Raw genomic sequence first — 25,160 nt, 5'->3', positions numbered from 1 at the left:
AATATTCTGTTGGATCGTAATTTAGATAGTGTTGCATCATAGAAAAAAATTTTTTCATTATTTTATTTCAATCTATACTTGATCGAGTAATTTTCACAAAATTGAATCGTAATAACTGATAAAAAAAATATCATTAAAAAAAAATATTCTTCCAAGAAAATTGTTTTGAAGAGAACTAGTTGTCTTATTTCAAAAAATTCTTGTTTTAATTTAATGTTTCTTGGAGTGAGAGATCTAATCACTCCGATCAATAAAATTTTTACGAGGTTCGAGATTATATTATCTTCGATCGATACAAGTGAATTCTCTATTAAAAAACGATTCTCTTCAATAAACAATTATTTTATTTCATTTAAAGAATTATTGATTGTTGATTCAAGAACAAATTTTTTTATTTATAATGTTATAAGTTTAAGTCAGAAAAAAACTTTGAAGTTAAAAAATTTTGCACGCCTCATAGCGCAAAGCGCGTGAGGTTGTGCTTTATACTCGACTCGTCAAAGTCAAACAATTTTGTGATCTTTAAATGCCTCTATCCCAACCATATTACACTTATGCAATGATATAAGTAGATGTACACCGAAAAAACACATAAATTAAACCATCTTTTACTTTCTAAAATCATTTCATTTTGCTATTTTGAAAAAAAAAAACGTTTTGAAAAAAATTTTACGTGGACGTTCGGATGTCACCCCATTTTGGATGTACCAACGGTTACTCCCGAACAAATTGATATTTCAAGACCGGATCTTTTTTATTAGTTTAAGAACTCGATGAACTGGGTCCGTACTTCATATCAGTGGCCTAGCTTACGTATTTTTTTTTTAATTAAATTTTTATTAAGGTAGTACCTCCGCGACAATCCAGATCAAAAATTTTGACTCGCTATCCATGTTATACGTATCGACAGAGCTAAGGTTGTAGGTTAAGATTTTTTAACGTTACTGTACTCGTCACTACTATATTCTCTATACATATACACACACACTACGGTTTCAGTGACTAGCGGCTGTTTTTTGTACCCCCTCTCCTAAAAATAATCCTCTAAAAGTGAAATTGATTTTAATTAATCTCGAAAACTACATGGTAAAAAATTTTCATTTTTTTTTTAATTGTTCGAAATATCATATTCTTCAATCTACTAGTTTTTTGATAAAGTCTTGAAATTCTTTCGATGGAAAAAATTAAAAATACTGTCATTTTCCCACGCTTCTCCTATGTTACATGTACAAAAATGTCATTTTCAATTGCAATTATCTCGAGCTTGGTGTGGTAAATCGTCTTCAAATTTTAACAGCATATGTATTATGTATTTAATGACTTATATTCAAAGTTTCGAGGATTTCTTGAAATATTGCTTTCATAACCGTACTACCTTAAAATTCACTACGATACAACCGTACAAAGCCAAACGAACTTTTCTTATTTGACACGTGAAAACTATGGCGCCACTTGATCAAGCTAGATTTTTTTAGACTGCGTGCGTGTATGACAAGAAAAAAGGGCGCCGATATTTATTTATTTATTTATTTATTTCTTATACATAGACCCAACAGCACTAGCCATTAACAGGGTCATTCTAACAATATATACAGCGATACAGTGTAACAGTATGAGGTGCCATTAAGATATTTTTTAACATAAAAATATTAATACATAAATAACAAAAAAAAAAAAAAGAAAAATACACAGGAAAGAAAAATGAGTAAATACTATTGTCTCATAGACAAGAGAATTGACGCTAAAGCACTGGTCGTTATTGGTTGGTTAAATCCTAGGAGGTCAAGAGACTCAGTATTGTTTAAAAAGATATTTAAAAAATAATAAAAAATACTCTGTAAGAAATTACTTTTATAATTTTTTTTTTTTTTTAATCAATTACACAATTAATTTTTTTCTTAAAAAATGAATAAGCGTTATGAGGCGTGCTTTTTTGGATTTTCCAAACTTTTTATTTCTCTATTTGCCGACAAAATATTTATTAATACATAGAATAGAAAAAATACTTAAATTTATATGCTTAAAACAAGTTAAATAATATGTTAATTCTCGAGTGGCGCCATACTTGGAACAAGTCGGTAATATCTTGAACCAATGTTACCGTCTATTTTAATCCAAGAGAAAGAAATTCTTGGGCGACAGTTGTATATATCTTATTTTAAAACAACCAAGTTTCTTGATTCGGAAATCAATTTCTTAAGTTAAGAGAATTGAATTACTTAAAACAACACTGATAGAAGGATTTCTTAGCATTTAAGAAGATTTCTTTGTATTTAAGAAATCATTTCTTAAACAACATTTCTTAGCATTTAAAAAATATTTTTTAGTATTTAAGAAATATTTCTTTGTATTTAAGAAATATTTCTTAGTAGTTATATTTCTTAATATTTAAGAAATATTTCTTTGTATTTAAGAAATATTTTTTAAATACTAAGAAATGATGTTTAAGATATGATTTCTTAAATACAAAGAAATCTTTTTAAATAATAAGAAATCCTTCTATCAGTGAAGAATGACATTTTTAAGAAAAAGTTTTTCTTGAGTAAAGTCATTTTTTTATCAGTGTATTTAAATTAATTACTTATGAATACAATTGTTCTTTATTAATTAAGAAATAATTGGAAAAATAATTTTTACGAATAATTTATTTATCTTGAAGTTTAATAAGAATATGAAAATAAATGATTCAAGTAATAAATATAATGAGATTTTTAATAAAATAAAAAAAAAGTTACAGTAACTTTCAGATAGTGTTACCAAAGAATTCTTTTAATTGGCAAGAAAACTTTTAAAGTAATTTATCTTGAAAGTTACCGAGCAAGAATGAAAGTTAAAAATTTTATATCAGAGATTTTTCAAAATTAATTACGAATATTTTTTTTTTTCAACAGAATAATTTCTATAAATTTTTTCTACAACTCGATAAAAAATGATTTTTTTTTTTTAAGCGACAATAAAAGTTTTTTTTAGAAAAGTTAGAAACGCGTGGAAGAAAAATAGCTGGATAACTTGGGATCAAATCGTTAAAGAAACTTGGTGAGAATGGATAGCTTGGAAAGTTTCTCAGTGAGGGTGGCATACAAATTTCTCTAAAAATAATTTCATTGAATTTTTCGGAAAATTAATGGGGTTTTTTCAATCGGCCAATAAGTGAGTAGTAATAGCAGTATATCACTAGAAGAAAGGTCAACAGATCTTTGACACCAAGAGAAAAATCTCATGCGTCACTGCTATTTAATTGAAGTTCTTATACCTAAAATTATTTATTATATTGAACCCCAATAGTTACTTAAACTATTTTTAGTTAAATATCGGCTCAAAAGTCATCTAGATTAACTTTAACTTAGAAAACAGAAAAATAATTCGGACAGCTCGGACCGGGAATCGAACCCGGATCTTTTGGTTACGCACCAAGGGCTCGGACAGTTAAGCTATTTGAGACATCGTCCGTAACAACCTTTCAGTCAGCTAATAGCTTTTTTTTAACACGATATCAGAAAAATATTTATTAAATTATAGTCGATGTAACTATTTATCAATAGTTACTTAAACTAATGCATAGTTCGAGTAACTACAAAAAAAAGTTCAGAAAACTATATTTTTATACTGGAGACGTTATAATTCAGCTAACTATGCACTCTTCTCTCAGTGTACATTTAATTCCATCTTCTTGACATCATTTATGCACTGAGAAAAAAATATAGTTCTCTGAACTAGGAAAATCTAGTTAAATAGCATCACCACTATTTAATTGAAGTTCTTATACCTGAAATTATTTATTATATTGAACCCCAATAGTGACTTAAACTATTTTTAGTTAAATATCGGCTCAAAAGTCATATAGATTAACTTTAACTTAGAAAACAGAAAAATAATTCGGACAGCCCGGACCAGGAATCGAACCCGGATCTTTTGGTTACGCACCAAGGGCTCGGACAGTTAAGCTATTTGAGACATCGTCCGTAACAACCTTTCAGTCAGCTAATAGCTTTTTTTTAACACGATATCAGAAAAATATTTATTAAATTATAGTCGATGTAACTATTTATCAATAGTTACTTAAACTAATGCATAGTTCGAGTAACTACAAAAAAAAGTTCAGAAAACTATATTTTTATACTGGAGACGTTATAATTCAGCTAACTATGCACTCTTCTCTCAGTGTACATTTAATTCCATCTTCTTGACATCATTTATGCACTGAGAAAAAAATATAGTTCTCTGAACTAGGAAAATCTAGTTAAATAGCATCACCACTATTTAATTGAAGTTCATATACCTGAAATTATTTATTATATTGAATCCCAATTGTGAATTAAACTATTTTTAGTTAAATATCGGCTCAAAAGTCATCTAGATCAACTTTAATCAGAAAACAGAAAAATAATTCGGACAGCTCGGACCGGGAATCGAACCCGGATCTTTTGGTTACGCACCAAGGGCTCGGACAGTTAAGCTATTTGAGACATCGTCCGCAACAACCTTTCAGTCAGCTAATAATTTTTTTTTAACACGATATCAGAAAAATATTTATTAAAATATAGTCGATGTAACTATTTATCAATAGTTACTTAAACTAATGCATAGTTCGAGTAACTACAAAAAAAGGTTTAGAAATATTTTTATACTTATGATGTTATAATTCACTTTTCTCTCAGTAATATACCATAATTTTATCACCGAATTGGAAAGTCATGTTCTTCGACCTAAAAGTTTGAGAAAAATAGTTCCTATTAATTCTATTCATCGGCACTTACGGCGCCAGACAAAAACTATTTAATCTTGTCAGCAAATATAAATTCAATAAACCTACCAAGTATTACCAGACAGATGAAAAGATTAATAGCTACACTTTTAAGGTATCAAAGCGCTTTTTTTTTTCATCGTCCTTTACAGCCGCTTTAGTCTTCTCCACACACCATTCAATTGGTCTTCGAAGATATCCCCCTGGGATTTGATCAGCTTTGTATTGATTTAAGGGAATCTATTTCCGAAAAGGGAAAAATAAATCCGATGAAATATAAATAAATAAATAATTCGTGCGTGTATCATGTAGAAGAAATCTTCTAGAGATAGTGTGGATAATTTTATACTTTTTTATTGCTCTCTTTATATTGAATCAAAGAACAAAATTCTTGGCTCAAGAAAATTTGTCGGGTGCCTGAAGGAAGACCGAAATTGTGTTGGCCGAAGTTAAAATTTTTCTTTAAATTCTATTTTTGGTGCAAGTCATTTTTTCTTAATTCAGATCATAAATACTTGATACAATAAATTTTTATATTTGATCAAGATTTTTAGATACTTTAGGGAAGCAGCGCCACCTACTACAGCTGAGAAAAAAATTTTCTCACCTCGAGAAAATTTTTCTCTCGAATATTTGATACCTATTTTATATTATTTTACCGTGCAATTATGCATATTGAATGAAAAAAAATGATGAAATATTATTTGATCTTGCCAATTGACATGTTAATCAATAAAAATATTAATGAAAATTAACTTCTATCAAGAACTAAATTTTTTGGAGCTCGAGGCTGAATTTTCTCTTCACAACAAGATATTCTTGATTTAAATAAATTTTCTTGAATCAATATACGTATTTCTTAAAGCAAGAGAATTAATTTTGTTGGAATAAGTGAAATTTCTTGTTAAAAAAAAATTTTTTTTCGCTCACGAAAATAATTAGGAAGAATAATATTTTCTTGGCTCAAGTGAACCTTTTTTTCTTTGCATATTTTTTTATTACTCTCTTTAAATTCGGCCGAAGCTATTAACATATCATAATTTTTATCAGGCGATAAACGAGCGTGTTGACACTGAGAGTTGGGGTGTTTTTTAGTCGAGATATTGTAAGCGGTAAACCAGCAACACTTGTCCGACGCAGGATATTATCAGCCTGATCGTCGTGTGTAAAAACCAGAGGGTTAAATGTATATCCGCTTGTTGATTTTTAAATTGATGTCACGTCGGTGTTTTTTACGTTTACTGAATTTTATTTATTGTTGTTTGTAATTAGTGATTAATTTCTTGTCAGATCAAGGGTTTCTATTGAAATTGAGGAGCTTGTAACGTCGATGACAGCGTAACACAAGGGTGTAATTTGTGAACCCTAATTGTTAATTGTCCGAGGGGTGAAATTGTAGTAACGCAAGCTGGGGTCATGTTTTCCAAAGCAAGGGGAGTGTAGAGTGATTTATAATTTATAATTAGACCTGTCAGTCATGTAAAGACAACTAGATTCTCAAAGTTAAGGTACCCGCGGGTAATAAGGCATTATAGTGACAGAAATTATATTTAAGGAGATCCAAGTACCGTCCTACTGTAAAGAATGGCTATAAAAAAATATGTAGAAATACTTTTGTTATCTTAAAATTAATTTTTAAATTAATTAATAACATTTTTGAGGAAATTTCCGAAAAATTTACTCATCAAATAATTATTAACATTTAATTGACTAATGAAAAATATAGCTCTCTGAATTATCGGTATACACTTGACAACACAAAAAGAGTGTCCCTAACCTTCAAATTTATTTATGTTTACTGTCTAACTAAAATGACTAAGATGTTCTAGCATTTAAAAAACCGCGGTTACTTATTTTTCGGTAACTCAGCAAGCGGTGTTGCCAAGTCAAATACAAGACTTTAAACAACGCAAGTTCCGAGTTATTTTTCATAAAAAATATAAAATATCTCCGTAATACGTTCGGAAAGCTACTTTTTTATTGTTTTAATCTTTAGCTTATTATTTTTTCAATCAAATTCAATGAAAATAAAATTTTTTTTAAATCGTTAATTGCATTAAATTCTTAACCAAATACACGGCTGGTGGAATCTCCATTTTACATGTAAAAATTACAATTTTCAAACCTAATTATTTGATTAAACCCCGAAAACCTACTGTTATAATTTTTTTATTAATTATTAGGCTACGTAGCTTAAATTTACAAATTTTTGGGAAGTTTTAAAAATTTGACTACTCCGCTAAAGGCTACTCTAGTAGAAGCATCTAGCATAGAAATGTCTTGACAAGTTTATAGAGTCCCGATACCACGTTTCCTGTCTTCTATATTTCAATCATCCGTCATATGCTAAAGTAGCAAAGAACAATTCCTAAAAAACGGTTTGAGTAAATAGTAAGCATTTGTTTATAATTTTATATTTAATTATTTAAAATCATTGGTCTAATTTTTATCAACATCTTAAAAAGTATTGTTGCTAAATTTAAGTGATGATTGATCTTTAATACCAATTTTATTAAGTACAGTATTACTATTTCCAGTATGTTTAACCCTTGGGCCTTATTACCCCACCTACGTAAAATGACGCCTATTCGTAAGGTTTTTGAAAAAGTTAAATTTTGTGTTTGTTAATGCTGAAAATTACCATTACTTCATTATATTTAATGGCTAATGTATTAAAATAAAAATTAATGATACATTTCGATAATTAAATGCAATATTTTGGATTTTTTTCAAAACCTCCCTTAGCTAGGCCTTATTACCCGCCGGTACCTTAGTTCTTTTTCTCAATGAAAAATCTCTAAGAACCCGTGAAAAATTTTCTGATTTATACATAGCTTCTTCTAAGCTATGAAAAAATTCAGATTTGATTTTTCATTCTTATTCCGTAATCTATAAGACAGAACAAAGGATACTCACATAAGTTCCTTTAGATAAAGCAGTTGTGCTTGTTATAAAAATCAATCCTTGTTTTTGGTTATATTCTTATATCATTAAACCGATCCTTACATATGAATGATTTTGCAACAGGACGGATAGAAGGAAATCCTATCTTACTACAAAAACGAGTCTCATAACATTATAATAACTGTTCCACGTCATTATAGCACAAGGATTTTCATAACATTATGCCAACATTTTCAATGTATCCCTTCAAGGCATATAAAATATAATTGTCCATCATTTTTATATTAAAATCTTTTGAATTTTTTTACAATCTTGAAGATATATTCAGCTTATTAATATTATTTAATATCCGTGAGAAAACTTTTCAGCAGCTATTACACGGAGAGAAATTTATAGGAACCTTTCCAAAAATTATGGAAATGGTTCCTATAATATTATAGAAATGGTCCCTATATTATTAAAGGAATTGTTCCTATAATATTATAGGAATGGTTCCTATACTATTAAAGGAATGGTTCCTATGATATTATGGGAATGACGCACATAATAATAAAAAAATGTTTATGTTCATAATAATGAAGCAATCACTTCAAAAATATAAAGTAATTATTATATATTTTTTTGCTAATAAATTTTTTTTTGTAAATAAAAATTGATCTTTCATTAGAGTGAAAAAATTTCTTTTTCATAATTTTTATTCACGTGTTTACTTAATCTTTAATTGTTTATTCCAACTCAGTTATTATTGTGTTAGATAATATTAAAAAATATTGTAGCAATTCTAAAGTTTCTCTAATAAAAGGGATATTTTCTCACTATACAATTAGAGGAGCAAAATAGATATGGAAATTCATTGTTTATTTTTACAATTTCATTTTATTTTTAAAACAAATTATTTATTTACAATACATACGTTGAATATTTATTAAATCCACCTTTTGGGTATGTAACTTTTATTATTTATATGAACAATATTACTTATTTTACATATTTCAGATGATGTTATTGGGAAGCAAGTAAAATTATCGAAATCACTAATAATTTCAAATGCTTCAAAGTGGTCATCGAAGTCACAAATAACTTGAGTTGTAATGATAAATATCTCAATATTATTAGGCGTCATCACTATAATATTATGGAAATGGTTCTTATAATATTATAGGAATGGTTTCTATAATATTATAGAAACTATTTCTATATATTATGGAAATCATTCCTACACTGTAAAAAAAAAGCGGTGTTAAAATGGACTCATTTTAACACCGCTATGTAACACCTGTGTATTAACACCGGTGTAGTGGTGCTCTTTTGCGGTGTTAAAAATCCGGTGTTAAACCGGTGTAATACCGGTGTAACAGTAGAATAATTTTACACCGTATCGGAGTATGAATATTACATGATCCATAAAACACAATTAATATTCAATATTTATCAAAATGAGACAAGTAACATTTATTTAAGAATTTTCAATTTATAAAATTACGCAGAAATCGATTTAATGTATGTTATACAACAAGTTAAATAGTATTTACAATATTAAATGTTTAGGAACAATATAATAATTATTTTTATCGTAACCATGATGTTTCTCATAATATAATGGATGTTTTAAACATTAAAAATCTACAGCTGTGCAAAAATAAATTATCTATATGAAAATCATTTAAAAAACGTTCAAAATTGTCGTAAAATTGTTCTAAAAATGTTTCAAATTTGTTGTAAAAACACTCTAAAACTGTCCAAAAAATGTTCCAAAATTGTCTCAAAAATATCCAAAAAATGTCTCAAAAGTATTCAAAATTTGTTCTCAAAAAAGGTTCCACCTAAGATTTAAGGACAAAATTTTAACTAAATTGCTTCAAATAAATTGCATTGATTCTAAAATTATCTTAGAATTATTCCGAAAATCTTAAAAAAAATACTTAAAAGTTATGAAATAATTACTAAAATCCACTATTTTAGAGTTTCCGATCATCTATATGATGTCCTAAAATTGTCCTTCAATAATGGTGTTAAAGTAACACGGATCGAAAATTTACACCGAGAGAATTTCACACCATTATTTCACACTACACGGCCATGTAAAGTGCTCTGGGTCCATTTTTACATCGAAATTTTTTACAGTGTATTTATTTTAATCAAAAACTTTTATCTACTTTATATTTTATTATTTTAAACTTTCTAAATTAAATATTAACTTTTTTTTTGATTATTTATCTTTAATTATTAAACATAAAAAGTTTAATTATAAAAATTGTGTTACTTAAAATATTATCAGCACCGGAAAATTTATAACACCGATTTAACACCGAAAAAAAATATTTACACCGCGACCGGTGTTACTGCTACACCGATTTCGGTGTTGAATTTAACACCGGAATTTTTAACACCGTACACCGCATGGACTCACACCGGTTTTTTTTTTTACAGTGTATATATTATGGGAATCATGCCGATATTACAGTTATAATTATAGGTATCGTTCCTATAATTATAGGAACCATTCCCATAATCATAGTAACATTTCCCAAAAATTATGGGTACAATTCCCATAATTTAAGTAAGGGGGCGTCCATAAATTATGTGAGGCATTTTTGAGAATTTTTTAACCCCCCCTCCCCCCTTGATGAGATTTCGTAAGATTTTCCTCAACTCCCTCCCCCCTCCCCTAATCTCACGCAAGATTATTCAAAATTTATGTTTTGGCTGTAAACGGGTTGGATTATTGAGAAAAAAAGTGCCATTCGGCTACACCCGACATGGATAGGTAGATTTCTTGTTTGAATATTGAAAAAAACACGTTATTAAAGGCCGTAATGTCCTAAAATTTATTTTTTATTATATTTTTGCAAATAACGATATGATACTGACTACAGCAAATAGTTTTTTAAAGACATCTACCTAAAAAATAGGATTTTTACATATAAAGAGTCATTTGATGATAAAAGCTAAAATTTAATTTATTATTTATTTTTTGAATTTTCTCAACTACGAAATAAATTGAAAAAAGTATTAAAGAGATCGACGAACAATAGTTTAAATTGAAGATAATTAAACATATTATGACAAAATTGTATTAAAATTACGACATGAGACCGGCTACCACCGATAGATTTCTAAAGAAATCTATACCTAAAAAAATAGTGAATCCTATCGATCAATAATCAAATTAAACAATCGAGCGCTACTTTGCTGCTCTGCAGGGTTCAGACGAATACGACAAACACTATTGTGTCAAATTTGGCCATATTTTATTATAGAAATACTTTTTCACGCAATTTTACACTGTTTTCTGCTAGAGAAAAAATTACGTGATATTTGTTAAGATCCCCCCCCCCCTCTTCCCCCTAAGTGAGATTTGGTAAGATTTAGCATGATCCACTCCCCCCCTAGAACACCTCACGTAATTAATGGACGCCCCCTAATCGCTCCTAAAATGGTATAGGAAAACATTTCATTAAAATTATAGAGAAAAATTGAACGCGAAAAATTAAAAATTCCCAAAAATTTGTATTTTTTTTTCACAGTTATCTCGTTTTATCTGATACAACGTCAATATTTCGAGATTTCTCTTGGCAATTAGTAGATAATTAATTTAGCTTATCTTAACTAAACAGCACAGTGATTGTTTAGCGGCAACTTCTATAGATTGAACGTGGTAGTTTATCCATTCAGCTCGATAATATACACTACGGTTTACTCACACTCACACTGTGATCCATAACTAAGCCCAGTTATTGTGCGGGCACACATACAAACTGACACATATGTAATTATAGACACTCGGGGAAACAGTATTTGATTGTTCTTGAGATTGAACTTCTCTTGAGTGTCTCAAGCGCCAAACAAATACAACTCTATTGTTTATATAATACGATATAGCAATGGCAATGCCGAATGTTTCTCCGGAAATCCGATTGCGGGATTTGGAAACGTTCTACAGAGTTAGAATATCCACTGGACTTCTGTTACAGCAAATTTTAGGAAGGATTTTGTGATAATAAATAGTTCAATTTAAGGAGGTTCGAGCGAATCTAATGTAATGTAAAAAATAATTTCCAACTTTGAGCTTTGAAATTAAGTATACGTATAAATAAATACGTTATTTATCTAATCCCAAAATTTAAAAAAGATTCACCGTTTAGTTACTTAGATATTAAATTTAAAAAATCACATATTTTATCTCCTTATACACGGGCTCTTATGGCGGACAAACGTTTTGTCGAGACTTTAATTATTTTGCACGACTCATGATGCGAAGCATCAGAGAGTGCTTTACGATCGAAAAATTTTTTTCGCCTCATTTTGGCGGCTATTTTTATTATTATAGCCTTGTTAGTTCACGGAATCAAGATATTTTGCATACTATTGTCGAGATAATTTAATGGAGATTAATTTCATACTTTTTAAAAATTGATTTACTGCAATAGAATTGGAAAAAAACACCAAAATAGGTCAAAAAATTTTCCTGTCCGTCATGTGTGAAACCCGGAAACACTGTAACTTGTGAAAAAATCCATTATTTGAGTTAAATTTTTTTTAAAAAAATTCTAATCGACGATTGTAGGTCACTGAATGCGAATGATTAATTAATTCAGTGTCGTTTAATTGCAATTAATAAAAAACGAAAACTACAAGACTGTATATCTATATATATCCATGTAAAATTAACATGGATCTATAGATATTATGTACATTTTATTCCACCAGGGGCGCTTGTGCAGTACCTTCCTACTACAGCTGTTTTTTCGGCAATTAATTTTGAACGACTTAAGTTTTTTTTTTTTTTTTATATTTCATAATTAAATGAGCATTATGAGTCGTGCACTTTTGGATTTTCCAAACTTTTTTCAATATTAACCTCCCAACTTTAACGGATAAAAAACTATACACAAGAAACTTGGATTATTGCAAAATATAAAAACTATTTAATAATAATACATTACCGATATAATTTTTGAAATATTTAAAGTCAAATTTTATGTTTGTAAATGGTTTATCGTTAGCCATTTATTCGAATAAAGATTTGACAACATCGCGTCAACAGCTGAGAAAAAACAAAAGGATAGAAATATAGTTACAGAGAGAGAAATGTTTAAGTTAACTCACCCACTCATCCACGTCTCAATTATGGGTATAATCAAGCGCGCTATTACCAAATCTGTTTGTTTATTCCGGCAAGTAATAAATACCAAAGTCATTTTATTACTTTACTTTATTAACTAACAATAAGTAAAAATCATAAATTATTAAATTGTTTAAATTATTTTAAATTAAAATAAAGAATTTTGACGAATATTGAAAAAACTAAAATTAAAAAAAAATTTTAACACTATTTTGACTCATTAGTTACCCTCGAACTTCCTTAATATTTCATTAGGAAAAAAAAATTTATTTTTAACTTCCCGCTAAGAAAATCGAAGATTTTCAAAAATCGGGAAGTTATTGTTTTCACCCCGTTTTGCAAAAATCGAGTTTTCATCAGATGTATGTATGTATGTATGTGTGTGTGTGTGTGTGTGTGTGTGTGTGTGTGTGTGAAAGTATGTGAACCGCTTACAACTTTTGAACGGCTTGACCGATTTCATCGCGGTTGGTGCCATTCGAAAGGGGTTAACCAAACTTAGATTTTGAAAACAATTTGGACCGATTCAGATCAATAGATTTTGAGAAATTTTCAAAAAACTGAAAAAAAAAATTTTTTCAAATGTGGTTTTTTTGGAATAACTTTTAAACGGCTGGATGGTTCAATTCCAAAAACTAATCAGCTTTTAATTTTAAAAAACCACGTCGATCGCCACCAGTCCGGTCAAAATCGGTTGATTCGTTCGAGAGATATTGTAAACGAAAGAAAACCGAAAAAAGTGTTTTTTCGGAATAACTCCAAAATTCCTAGCGCGATCAATTCAAAATTTAAGATTCTTTGTGAGGCTTGAAAAACTGCGTCGAATGCTTCTAACCGCGTAAAAATCGGTTTATTCATTCAAAAGTTATTGCGATTTAAAAATTCAAAAAATAGTGTCTTATCAAATCTCTATCAGACTTTTGAGCTCGAAGAGCTCAAAAGCATTGGAAAGCAATCTCTTTGAGCTCGGAGAGCTCAAAATAACCCATAAATTGTATTTTTGAGCTCGAAGAGCTCAAAAACGTCATTGGCGCAATTTTAAGCGCCTAAGTATGGAATTAGCGGGAAGTTGCAGGGATGGCCTTCAGGGTCAACCATTTTCCTAATTTTTTTTTTCAAAAGTACACATGTCTAAAAGAATTGTGTTAAAATTTTTAAATGATAAAACTACTGTAACTATATTATTTTACGATGGTTATGTGGATGTTCGAGTGGTAGAAAATAAAATTTTTGAAAAGGCTGAAGGGATTTTTCATGGTCCCGGTGTCGCTGATTGACTTTAGGTAAAATTTTGTTTTTTATAAATTAAAAAAACTTTAAACTTGTTTATCTTAGAAGTATGTTTTTCTGGTTTAGGTACATGATATCTCCGGAACGACTGACCCGATCTTAATGAAATTTAAACGACATATTCTACATAGTAGTAGCTATTGCATCAGCTCCAACCAAATAAAAATTTTTATTTTTACTATTTTTTCAGGACTAAAAACTGTGAAAAGAAGCCTCAATTTTCAGTTTTTTTTTTAAATGTCCACCAATTTGTTATTCATCAATAAATATTAATCTCCTTGGCTGGTGCAATAGCTACTTATATATTGAAGGTAAATAATTTTGGTTTTAGTGTTTTAGATAAGCCGTTATCAAGTTATCATGTACGTGAGCTTTATACCAACGTTTTGTCAGAGCTCCGTTCACCCGTTGTTTATTCATATAAAAAATATTTTAAAAATAAATTTAGATATTTTTAGTGTTATTCAAGAGTGTATTTGTTGAGCTAAATAAATTAAATATTAATATCTATAACAGTTTGTGTGTAAAAAAATCATTAACATTGGCTTTTTTTCGAGCTTTGGAACCAGAATCACCCCTTAAGAAAATTTTATTTAGCAGTACTATTTTTAAAATATTTCAAAGAACCTGTCAGGTTGTTTTTATTTAAAATTTAACTAAAATTAACAGTCTGAATAATTTACCAGCTTTGATATATAGGATTTGTCCCGAGAGGTTGGTAATATATAACCAAAGAGCTACTTAATATTTATTTAGAGTCACATTTGTATATCTCGAATTTTTTTTTAAAGCAATAAATTATGAGGGTGAATAAAAAATATTTAAGCTGGACGGAATTAAATACCGTCGATTAGCCTCTAGCTTCTATATATTGAACAAAGTTTCGGGACAAAAAAGTTAGATAAAAATCCCGTAATTTTAATTTTTTAGAACCTCAATAAAGAAGCTTATAAAAATGCCCGGTGGTATTAAACACCTATTTTCTCTCTACTGCGATAATTTTCTTCAGCACCTACATAATTAATCTGACACCCGTGTTTATAACGCCGGGATTTCTTTGCTATCGCACTTTACACATTATCGTAGTGGCTGCTTGCCAAAAACCTATTGAACATCTCCGTTAAAATAAAAACAGCGTAAGCTTAAGCAACGTGTTCCTTCCCCAGCTTTACTGACCGGAAAATTCCGATGTACTTCTTCGATATGATCTCGAGAATAAACAAAAATCTCAGTGATGAATAACGTATAACGTATTTCATATGGTAATATTTAAGCTTGACGGATAATCAATCTTTTATGTTAAATATATAGATGTATTTTATGTCAATTTTTTTTACATTATGTCGTAAATTTTATATTATCGAGAGAATGTTGTAGTGACTGTAAATATGGACAATTTTTATGTTGATTGGAATGGAATGTTGATTTATTAGTAGCCAATTTTGATGGATAAAATATTGCTTTTATTTGTATACAAAGTATTATCAAGCAAATTTTCTTATGATAAAAATAAATAGCGTGATTATTAAAATACTAGTATAGTTTTTAGAGCAATAATTAATTTAGGTTTAGATGTATACTTTACACTGATAAAAGGATTTAGTTTCATTTAATAAGATTTAGTAATCTATGTTATTAAGAGAATAAGGAAAATTTTGTGGCTAGTAATTATATGATAAAATGGGTTTTTATGGTTAAATATTGTATCATTAGAAAGATCTTGATTTAAATTTGCGCCTTTTCAAGGTTTCATAAAATTCTCACCAATAGTTAATTTATGATGATAAGTATTTAGGCTGCATTCGAAAATGATCTATTTCTAGATACATAATTGAGAAATGACCTTGTATCTTGTGAACTCTTGACATTTTTAAAGATATAAGCTCATCTCGATGGTACACTCATCAAGACCTTTCATTTGAGTACCCACATCAATTTTTTATATATTTTGTATATTTATATATTTCACAAATACTATATATAAAATATATAAAAAATGCCATGTGGGTACTCAAATGAAAGGTCTCGATAAGTGTAATATCAAAAAAAGTTTATATCTTGAAAAATGTCAATAATTAAGTTTTTACATTGTATCTTGTCAAATATTAACATTTTTAAAGATATAAGCTCATCCCGATGTTATACTTATCAAGACCTTTCATTTGAGTACCCACATCAATTTTTCATATATTTATATATTATATATATGTATAAATGAAAAATATATCAAAATGCATGTGGGTACTCAAATGAAAGCTCTTGATGAGTGTAACATCAGGATGAGCTTATATTTTTAAAAATATCAGTAATTAAGAAATTACATTGTATCTTGTCAAGTATTAACATTTTTACAGATATAAGCTCATCCCGATGTTATACTCATCAAGACCTTTTATTTGAGTACCCACATCAATTTTTCATATATTTATACATATTATATATAAGTATATATGAAAAATATATCAAAAATGCATGTGGGTACTCAAATGAAAGCTCTTGATGAGTGTAACATCGGAATGAGCTTATATTTTTAAAAATATCAACAATTAAGAAATGACCTTATATTTTGTGAACTATTGAAATTTTTAAAGGTATAAGCTCATCCCGATGTTATACTCATCAAGACCTTTCATTTGAGTACCCACATCAATTTTTCATATATTTATATATGTGATATCCCCTTTAGATGGATAACTAGGGATAAGGTTCTTATTTCTAGAAGTGATGACTAGTCGAATCTAAAATGATTGTAAGTTTATTTAGAACAATGTCTTACAAAAAAAATGGCACATCTTCGTCAAATGCTCGTAGAGAACTAACTTTTACACACAGGTCAACTGACCCTCAGTACTCATCCCCTTTTCCAACTCCTCGTACTTACTCTGACATCTCTCAAAAATCATACCTACGTACCTTAGTACATACTCTCGTTCTCATTCTTTCTCTCTTGCACTCATACACTCCAGACATCGTATCTTACAGCTAGACTTAAATACTACCTAATGGCCTACGCTTTTGGCGTATACTCTTTTTATTTTTGATATAACATATATATATATATATATATATATATATATATATATATATATATATATATATATATATATATGTATATATGAAAAATATATCAAAATGCATGTGGGTACTCAAATGAAAGCTCTTGATGAGTGTAACATCATGATGAGCTTATATCTTTAAAAAGGTCAATATTTAAGAAAGTACAGTACAATTTAACAAAAGTCATTATTTAATAAAGAATTTTATTTATTTGTAATTAATAAGCCACGGCAGTCACACAGTGACTAGTTGTTACTAAATGATTTAGTAACAAGTCTCTAATTACCAAATATTTAGTAATAGTAACTAAATAATTTATTACAGCCTATTTATTTCCACCAAATAAATATTTAGTAGTATTTAACAAATGATTTATTGCTTCGCAATAAATCGTTTATTGGTATTAAAGAAATTAATTTTTTAACTAATTTTACCGTATAACCTAACTTTTTTACTCAAAATAAATCAAAATAATTAAAATAAATAATTTTAAGTAAAAATATAAGGTATTATAAGGAAAATAATCTCATTAAATTATTATTTTTTATTTCAGACATTTATAAAATTTAAAATTAAACAAGTTTTTAACATATCAATAATAGACTAATTGAAAAATTCAAACTAAACTCTACTGAGAAATGACATATAAGCCATTTGGGACGTATGTGTGTTTTCAAAGGGAAGATAAATCTCTCAAAATCGAGCTCAATAAAATAATCAAAGTCAGTTAATAGGTTATGTATGACATTGGAATTAAAGCATAGCCATCTACCGACAATACTTACCAAACAAATATTTAGTACCTACCACTAAATATTATTTGGTGGAAACAAATATTTATTTTGATATAATAAGGCTTTGTTTATATTAATATAATTTATTTAAAATAAAAAAAATGATTTATTAAACTGTAACAAATAATATTGATGGGTAAAAAATATTTTTTTCTCCCAAATAAATTACTAAAAATTTTGTTACTAAATCAGTTTAGTACTCCGTACTAAATTCTTCTATCAGTGTATTATTAAAAATTACCGTGTTTTGTTAATAAATTTTTTTTCTCTGTAAAATAAATATTTGAATGATTTTTTCTATAAATTTGAAGTTAAAAAAATTCCAATAAAACTTTAAATTTTTTCACATTAATAAAAGGTAACTTAAAAGCCGTCAGTAAACGTCAAGAACATTTCTAAAGTTAAAAATCTAATTATCTAAAAATAACTTAAATTGTAGGAAATTTCCCGACTTATTTCCTTGAAAATTTTGTAAAAACCGCTGCTCGGCGGTCCGTAATTTTATCATCACTATTACTAGCCACAAATGACCATTTTTAATTTTATTTAATTTTACTTGCTGAATCGAGAACGTACAAATGAATAAGCTCGAGATATAAAAAAGCTAACAGACTTTATTCTAGACCGCTAAAAGGTAGCAAGATTCCACGCAGCGAGTACGAGGGAAAATGTAATAAAATAATACAAAAAATGACGGTTATGCCACGAATGGTCGACAGTATAAATTGACGTTATAACAGCGAGCCTGTAGATTACATGGTGAAGCTGTCTCCTAAAAATCCCAAGACCTTTATTTTATTTTATGTTTTTTTTGCATCTACATTTTTCGTCTTATATTCTTTAGATTCTCGTGAAAAAATAAACAACCAGAAAGAAGGTAAAAAGAAAGGTGAAAAGAAGGACAAGAAAAGAAGGTTGGGAAATATCACAGGGATACTAAACTACAAGTTGATAAATTATTTGGTGGAGTGTAGTGCTTAAATAATAGTACTACAAAATAATTAATTACAATTGTCAAATACGTGGGAGAAAAATTTTTAAATAATTTACTTAAAAAAAATAAAATTATATTTTATTATAAAAATAAAAAGTAAAATTTAAATATGAATTTATTATTATAAAAAACTTACTTGTAAAAAAAATTTTAAGTTGAAATTGTTCGGTAGGAAAATTTTCAGATACTTCAATTGGAACTGTAATAAAAAATGTTGAAAAATTGTATCAATTTGATAATAATAATAATAATAATAATAATAATAATAATGATGATGATGATAAAGGTGATGATTAGGGTACTTCATTTAAAAGTACTATTTTTCTAATTAACACTGTGAAATATTGTCCTATTCATAAAAATAAAAATTCTTTTTGAATTCCGGCCCTTAACTTTAATTTTAATTACTTCTTCTTTTACGTTTTTTTTTAACTTCCCGCTAAGAAAATTGAAGATTTTTATTTTTAAAGTACGTACTTGAAGTGACATTAGTCTTCTACTTCTTACAACTTCATCTGGTTTTGACTTATCATATTAATAAAAACAATTTTTTGTTTGAAAAAATTTCAAAGGGAAAAAAGAAATATAATTAAAATTAAGATAATTTTTTTTTGTACACTGATAGAAGGATTTGTTTATAGTTAAAAATATTTGTTAATATTTAACAAATCATTTATTAGAGACCACTTTTTAGTCCTTAACAAATATTTCTTAGTATTTAAAAAAATTTATTAATATTTAATAAATTAATATCAGATTTATTAAATACAAACAAATCATTTTAAATACTAAGAAATATTTGTTTAATACTAAAAAGTCGTCTCTAATAAACGATTTGTTAAATATTAACAATCATTTTTAACCATAAACAAATCTTTCTATCAGTGTAGAATTATTTTTCATAGTTGAAGACAAAAAATATTCTAGTAAAGTATCTTGATAATAATGCACTGTACTTTTTTAACTATTGACATTTTTAATGATATAAGCTCATCCCGATAATACGCTCATCAAGACCTTTCGATTGAGTACCCACATGCATTTTTGATATATTTTTCATATATACATTAGGGTGGCTCAAAAAAACCGACTATTTTTTTTTTTTTAGTCTCGAGTGAAAAAATGTTAGTTTTTGATGTTTTAAGAGCCCTCTCCAAGAGACAGCTTAAAAAAAAATTTTTCAGAGGTCACTCCAAATTTTTTAAAATTTCAAAAATCTTCAAAAATCGAACTTTTTTTTTTTTTAATTTTTTTTTCTCGTTACGGTATAATTTTATAGACTTAAAAGAAATGAGATTCTGAAAATTTCAGTTCAAAATTTAAATTTCAAAAGGTCGCTCATAATTTTTTTATTTTTCTTTAATTAGTCATATCGCCGACTTTAACTGTTGGGAGTGGTACGGTGGGGTTTTTTTGGTTTGTAAAAATCTCAACCTACGCGGCAAGGGTCAAATCTCAACCAAGCTGGTTTCTAAGACCAGCTTGGGATTCGAATTCACGCTTGGAAGTTTATTAAATAAAATTATTAAATTAAAAAAAATTATTTTTTCTGTATTGTGCTTGATTTTTAGTTCATCTCGTGATGTATTTTTATTGATTATGGTACTAAATAAAAAAAAAAAATTCATGGAATTTTAATTTAAATAGTAAAAGGTCGCTCGAAAAAATCTAAACTAATGTACTAATAAATTGAAAAAAATTATGAGCAACCTTTCAAAATTTAAATTTTGAACTGAAATTTTCAGAATCTCATTTTTTTTTAGTCTATAAAATTATACCGTTACGAGAAAAAAAATTAAAAAAAAAAAAAATTCGATTTTTGACGATTTTTGAAATTTTAAAAAATTTGGAGTGACCTCGTAAAAATTTTTTTTTGAGCTGTCTTTTGGAGAGGGCTCTTAAAACATCAAAAACTAACATTTTTTCACTCGAGACTCAAAAAAAAAAAAATAGTCGGTTTTTTTGGGCCACCCTAATATACATATATATAATATATATAAATATATGAAAAATTGATGTGGGTACTCAAATGAAAGGTCTCGGTGAGTATAATATCGGGATGAGCTTATACACGGAGAAAAAAGTATTGCTATTTTCACGATACAGTATAGTGATGATCACGATCCTCGTATGACTATACTTTAGATGTGTATATGCCCGATCTAGTGGATCGTGATTATCACGATCCACATGGATTCGGATATCGAGTATCTATATTGCTATGGTTTATAGATGATTAAGTTGTCTTTAATTAAATGTTAATTATATTTTATTGCAGATTATTGTGTAATACAAGGATGAGCTTATATCTTTAAAAATGTCAATATTTCACAAGATAAAAGGTAATTTTTTAATTATGTATTTAGAGATAAAGCATTTTCAAATGCAGCCTAAATACTTATCATAATAAATTTACTATCGGTGAAAATGATATGAAACCTTGAAAAGGCACAAATTCAAGTTAAGATCTTTATAATGACACTAAATTTCACTAAAAAAATCTATTTTATCATATGACTATCCTGGAGACAAAATTTTTCTTATTCTCTTAACAATAGAGATAATTAGGCTAATTATATTAAATTTCATCGTGGAATCAAAAGAAATTCAGCTGATGTTATCATTAATCGATTCCGCCGTTTCCTTATCACTCATCAGCTCTAATATGCTCTATTTAGCTTATTTCAATTTTTCCCAAGAGCTCTATCCAACCGATCAGTTGCAAGAGACTTCCCTTTTTGCACCCTTATGACATCTTGATCCCTTCAAAAGACTAAGAAATATATCACCCTCTAAATATTTTTTTTCTAGTAATTATCGGCCCGTTATTAATGTCCTAAAATTAATCAACGGACACAGCATTAATCTTGAATCTTTTGGAACTATAACACCTCGGGGGCTTCTAAGAACTCTTCGCTTCTACATTATATTCACTAATGTTCTAAAAATACTCTAAGGACCATAAATCAGAGAGTCTTATCACTAGAATGTTCCGGGTAAAATCATCCCAGATGATCATTCACAATATTTTACTGTTAATCATCGAGGATTGCCGAGAATAGACCGAAGTCCGCATCGATTACGAAGATCATAAAACTTCAAGCTATGTATCATTTGTAATGGCAAGCTTCCAACCTGCTTTCAAACCAGCTGAGCACTTTCACGTCGGTTTGATTCTGTTGATACTATTTTATATATTCAACCAGTGATCTTCGGTCCTTTGCAATTCAAAACTCCAATAAAAAAAATATCTTCATTAAAGAAAAATATTCTTCCAAGAAAATTATTTTGAAGAGAACTAGTTGTCTTATTTCAATAAATTCTTGTCTTGATTTAATGTTTCTTGGAGTGAGAGATCTAATTACTCCGATCGATAAAATTTTTACGAGGTTCGAGACTATATTATCTTCGATCGATACAAGTGAATTCTTTATTCAAAAACGATTCTCTTCAATAAACAATTATTTTATTTCATTTAAAGAATTATTGATTGTTGATTCAAGAACAAATTTTTTTATTTATAATGTTATAAGTTTAAGTCAGAAAAAAACTTTGAAGTTCAAAAATTTTTATTTCTCTATTTGCCGACAAAATATTTATTAATATAGAGAATAGCAAAAATACTTAAATTTATATGCTTAAAACAAGTAAAATAATATGTTAATTCTCGAGTGGCGCCATACTTGGAACAAGTCGGTAATATCTTGAACCAATGTTACCGTCTATTTTAATCCAAGAGAAAGAAATTCTTGGGCGACAGTTGTATATATCTTATTTTAAAACAACCAAGTTTCTTGATTCAGAAATCAATTTCTTAAGTTAAGAGAATTGAATTACTCAAAACAAGAATGACATTTTGAAGGAAAAGTTTTTCTGGAATCAAGTCATTTTTTTTATCAGTCCACAAAAATCTTTAAAACAAATTGACAGCAGGAATGTGTTAATCAAGAAATTACCTTGTGTTTTGTCAACTAATGATATTTTTGAAGAAATAAGCTCACCTCGACATTACACTCATCGAGATCTTTTATTCAAGTACCCACATCAATTTTTCATATATTTTATATATTTATATATATAATATATATGTATATATGAAAAATATATAAAAATGCATGTGGGTACTCAAATGAAAGCTCTTGATGAGTGTAACATCGGGATGAGCTTATATCTTTAAAAACGTCAATATTTAAAAAAGTACAGTACAATTTAACAATAGTCATTATTTAATAAAGCAAAAGCTTATTTATTTATATTTCACTAATCATGGCAGTCACATAGTGTTAGTTTATACTATCGAAAATTTCTCTCCATAGAAATTTCTGATATTTTAAACTAATAGCCGAAAATATGCCGCTATTAAATCCACCTCATATTGATTATTTTGGCTTAAAGTTACGAGCGTCAAAAATAGCAGATGAATAAGCAGTACATCCGATACACTAAAGATTGAATTAATCGTATCGGTACAAATTACAGTCATCGTAATTTACTTAAGTTGAATATTTCATTGATTTATCGAATAATTTACCGTATTGCAAGCCATTATAACTTGCCACTAATATCCAAATTTATCATACCGAGGACTACTGAATATTAACTAGATAAATACCGCGGGGAATTTCAAAATTATTTTATTGCTCTTTAAAAAAAAAATTTCTTAAGTTTACCGTAAGTTAAGTTAAGAAAAAGTTTTTCTTGAATCAAGTCATTTTTTTTATCAGTCCACAAAAATCATTAAAACAAATTGACAGCAGGAATGTGTTATCATCACAAAATTTGTTTCTAATTCAGGAAACTTGGTACTTGCACCCATGTTCTTGTCTGCTAACAGACAATTCGCTTGTCATCCTCGTTTCCATACGATACGAGGGTTCATCCCTTGTCAGTCACCTCGACAAATATGCCGTGATCGATAACAAATGAGAGTTCCGAGCAAATTTCATATCGACTCTAAACCCAGTGATGTTTTAAATAAATAACTTATCCATACAATGTTACCCTTGAAAGCCGTCAAAAGAAATTTTTAACGAGTTGCAATTAGCTCGCGTTTACTGAGGTAACATACATGTTTGCGTGAGTATGAATATCTAGTAAACGGCAGTGAACGCGGGAGTTCATACGAGTACTCATATGAAGTGCACTTTATGCCAAAGCAACCGCTGCAACCGTTTGTCGGAAATCGCTCTTACACATGTCGCAATTTTCGCTGAAAAATTCGATTTCAAGAAGCAATAAGTTTTCAATGAAAATTTTCCTGGGTAAAGTTATGCAACGTTGGATTGTCGTGATACGTTACACTTGTCAGTTGATACAAATTGGTAGCAGATTGAACTTGTTCTTCAATGTGATTGCAATGAGAGAAAAATAGTCAGCAGAATTATAACGTCACAAGTATAAAAATATTTCTAAACTTTTTTTTCGTAGTTACTCGAACTATGCATTAGTTTAAGTAACTATTGATAAATAGTTACATCGACTATATTTTAATAAATATTTTTCTGTTATCGTGTTAAACAAAAAATTATTAGCTGACTGAAAGGTTGTTACGGACGATGTCTCAGATAGCTTAACTGTCCGAGTCCTTGGTGCGTAACCAAAAGATCCGGGTTCGATTCCCGGTCCAGGCTGTACGAATTATTTTTCTGTTTTCTGAGTTAAAGTTAATCAAGATGACTTTTGAGCCGATATTTAACTAAAAATAGTTTAAGTAACTATTGAGGTTCAATATAATAAATAATTTTAGGTATAAGAACTTCAATTAAATAGTGGTGATGCTATTTAACTAGATTTTCCTAGTTCAGAGAACTATATTTTTTTCTCAGTGCATAAATGATGTCAAGAAGATGGAATTAAATGTATCACTGAGAGAAGAGTGCATAGTTAGCTGAATTATAACGTCACAAGTATAAAAATATTTCTAAACTTTTTTTTTGTAGTTACTCGAACTATGCATTAGTTTAAGTAACTATTGATAAATAGTTACATCGACTATATTTTAATAAATATTTTTCTGTTATCGTGTTAAACAAAAAATTATTAGCTGACTGAAAGGTTGTTACGGACGATGTCTCAGATAGCTTAACTGTCCGAGTCCTTGGTGCGTAACCAAAAGATCCGGGTTCGATTCCCGGTCCGGGCTGTACGAATTATTTTTCTGTTTTCTAAGTTAAAGTTAATCAAGATTACTTTGAGCCGATATATAACTAAAAATAGTTTAAGTAACTATTAAGGTTCAATATAATTAATAAT

The 25,160-nt window shown here is 28.4% G+C and overlaps 1 long non-coding RNA gene across 1 annotated transcript in view; it reads right to left on the bottom strand.

Annotated features, from left to right (window-relative positions):
- LOC123270323 overlaps positions 1-25,160 on the bottom strand; it is a 124,670-nt gene that overhangs the window by 49,875 nt on the left and 49,635 nt on the right. Inside the window, exon 2 of the long non-coding RNA XR_006510567.1 lies at positions 19,045-19,107. This is a non-coding gene — a long non-coding RNA (uncharacterized LOC123270323). The remainder of the gene's footprint in view (positions 1-19,044; positions 19,108-25,160) is intronic.

Source organism: Cotesia glomerata, linkage group LG8 (genome assembly GCF_020080835.1).
Source record: "Cotesia glomerata isolate CgM1 linkage group LG8, MPM_Cglom_v2.3, whole genome shotgun sequence".
Lineage (NCBI taxonomy): Eukaryota > Metazoa > Arthropoda > Insecta > Hymenoptera > Braconidae > Cotesia > Cotesia glomerata.
The sequence above is the reverse complement of the archived record's forward strand: the minus strand, read 5'-3'. Positions and strand labels throughout refer to the sequence as shown.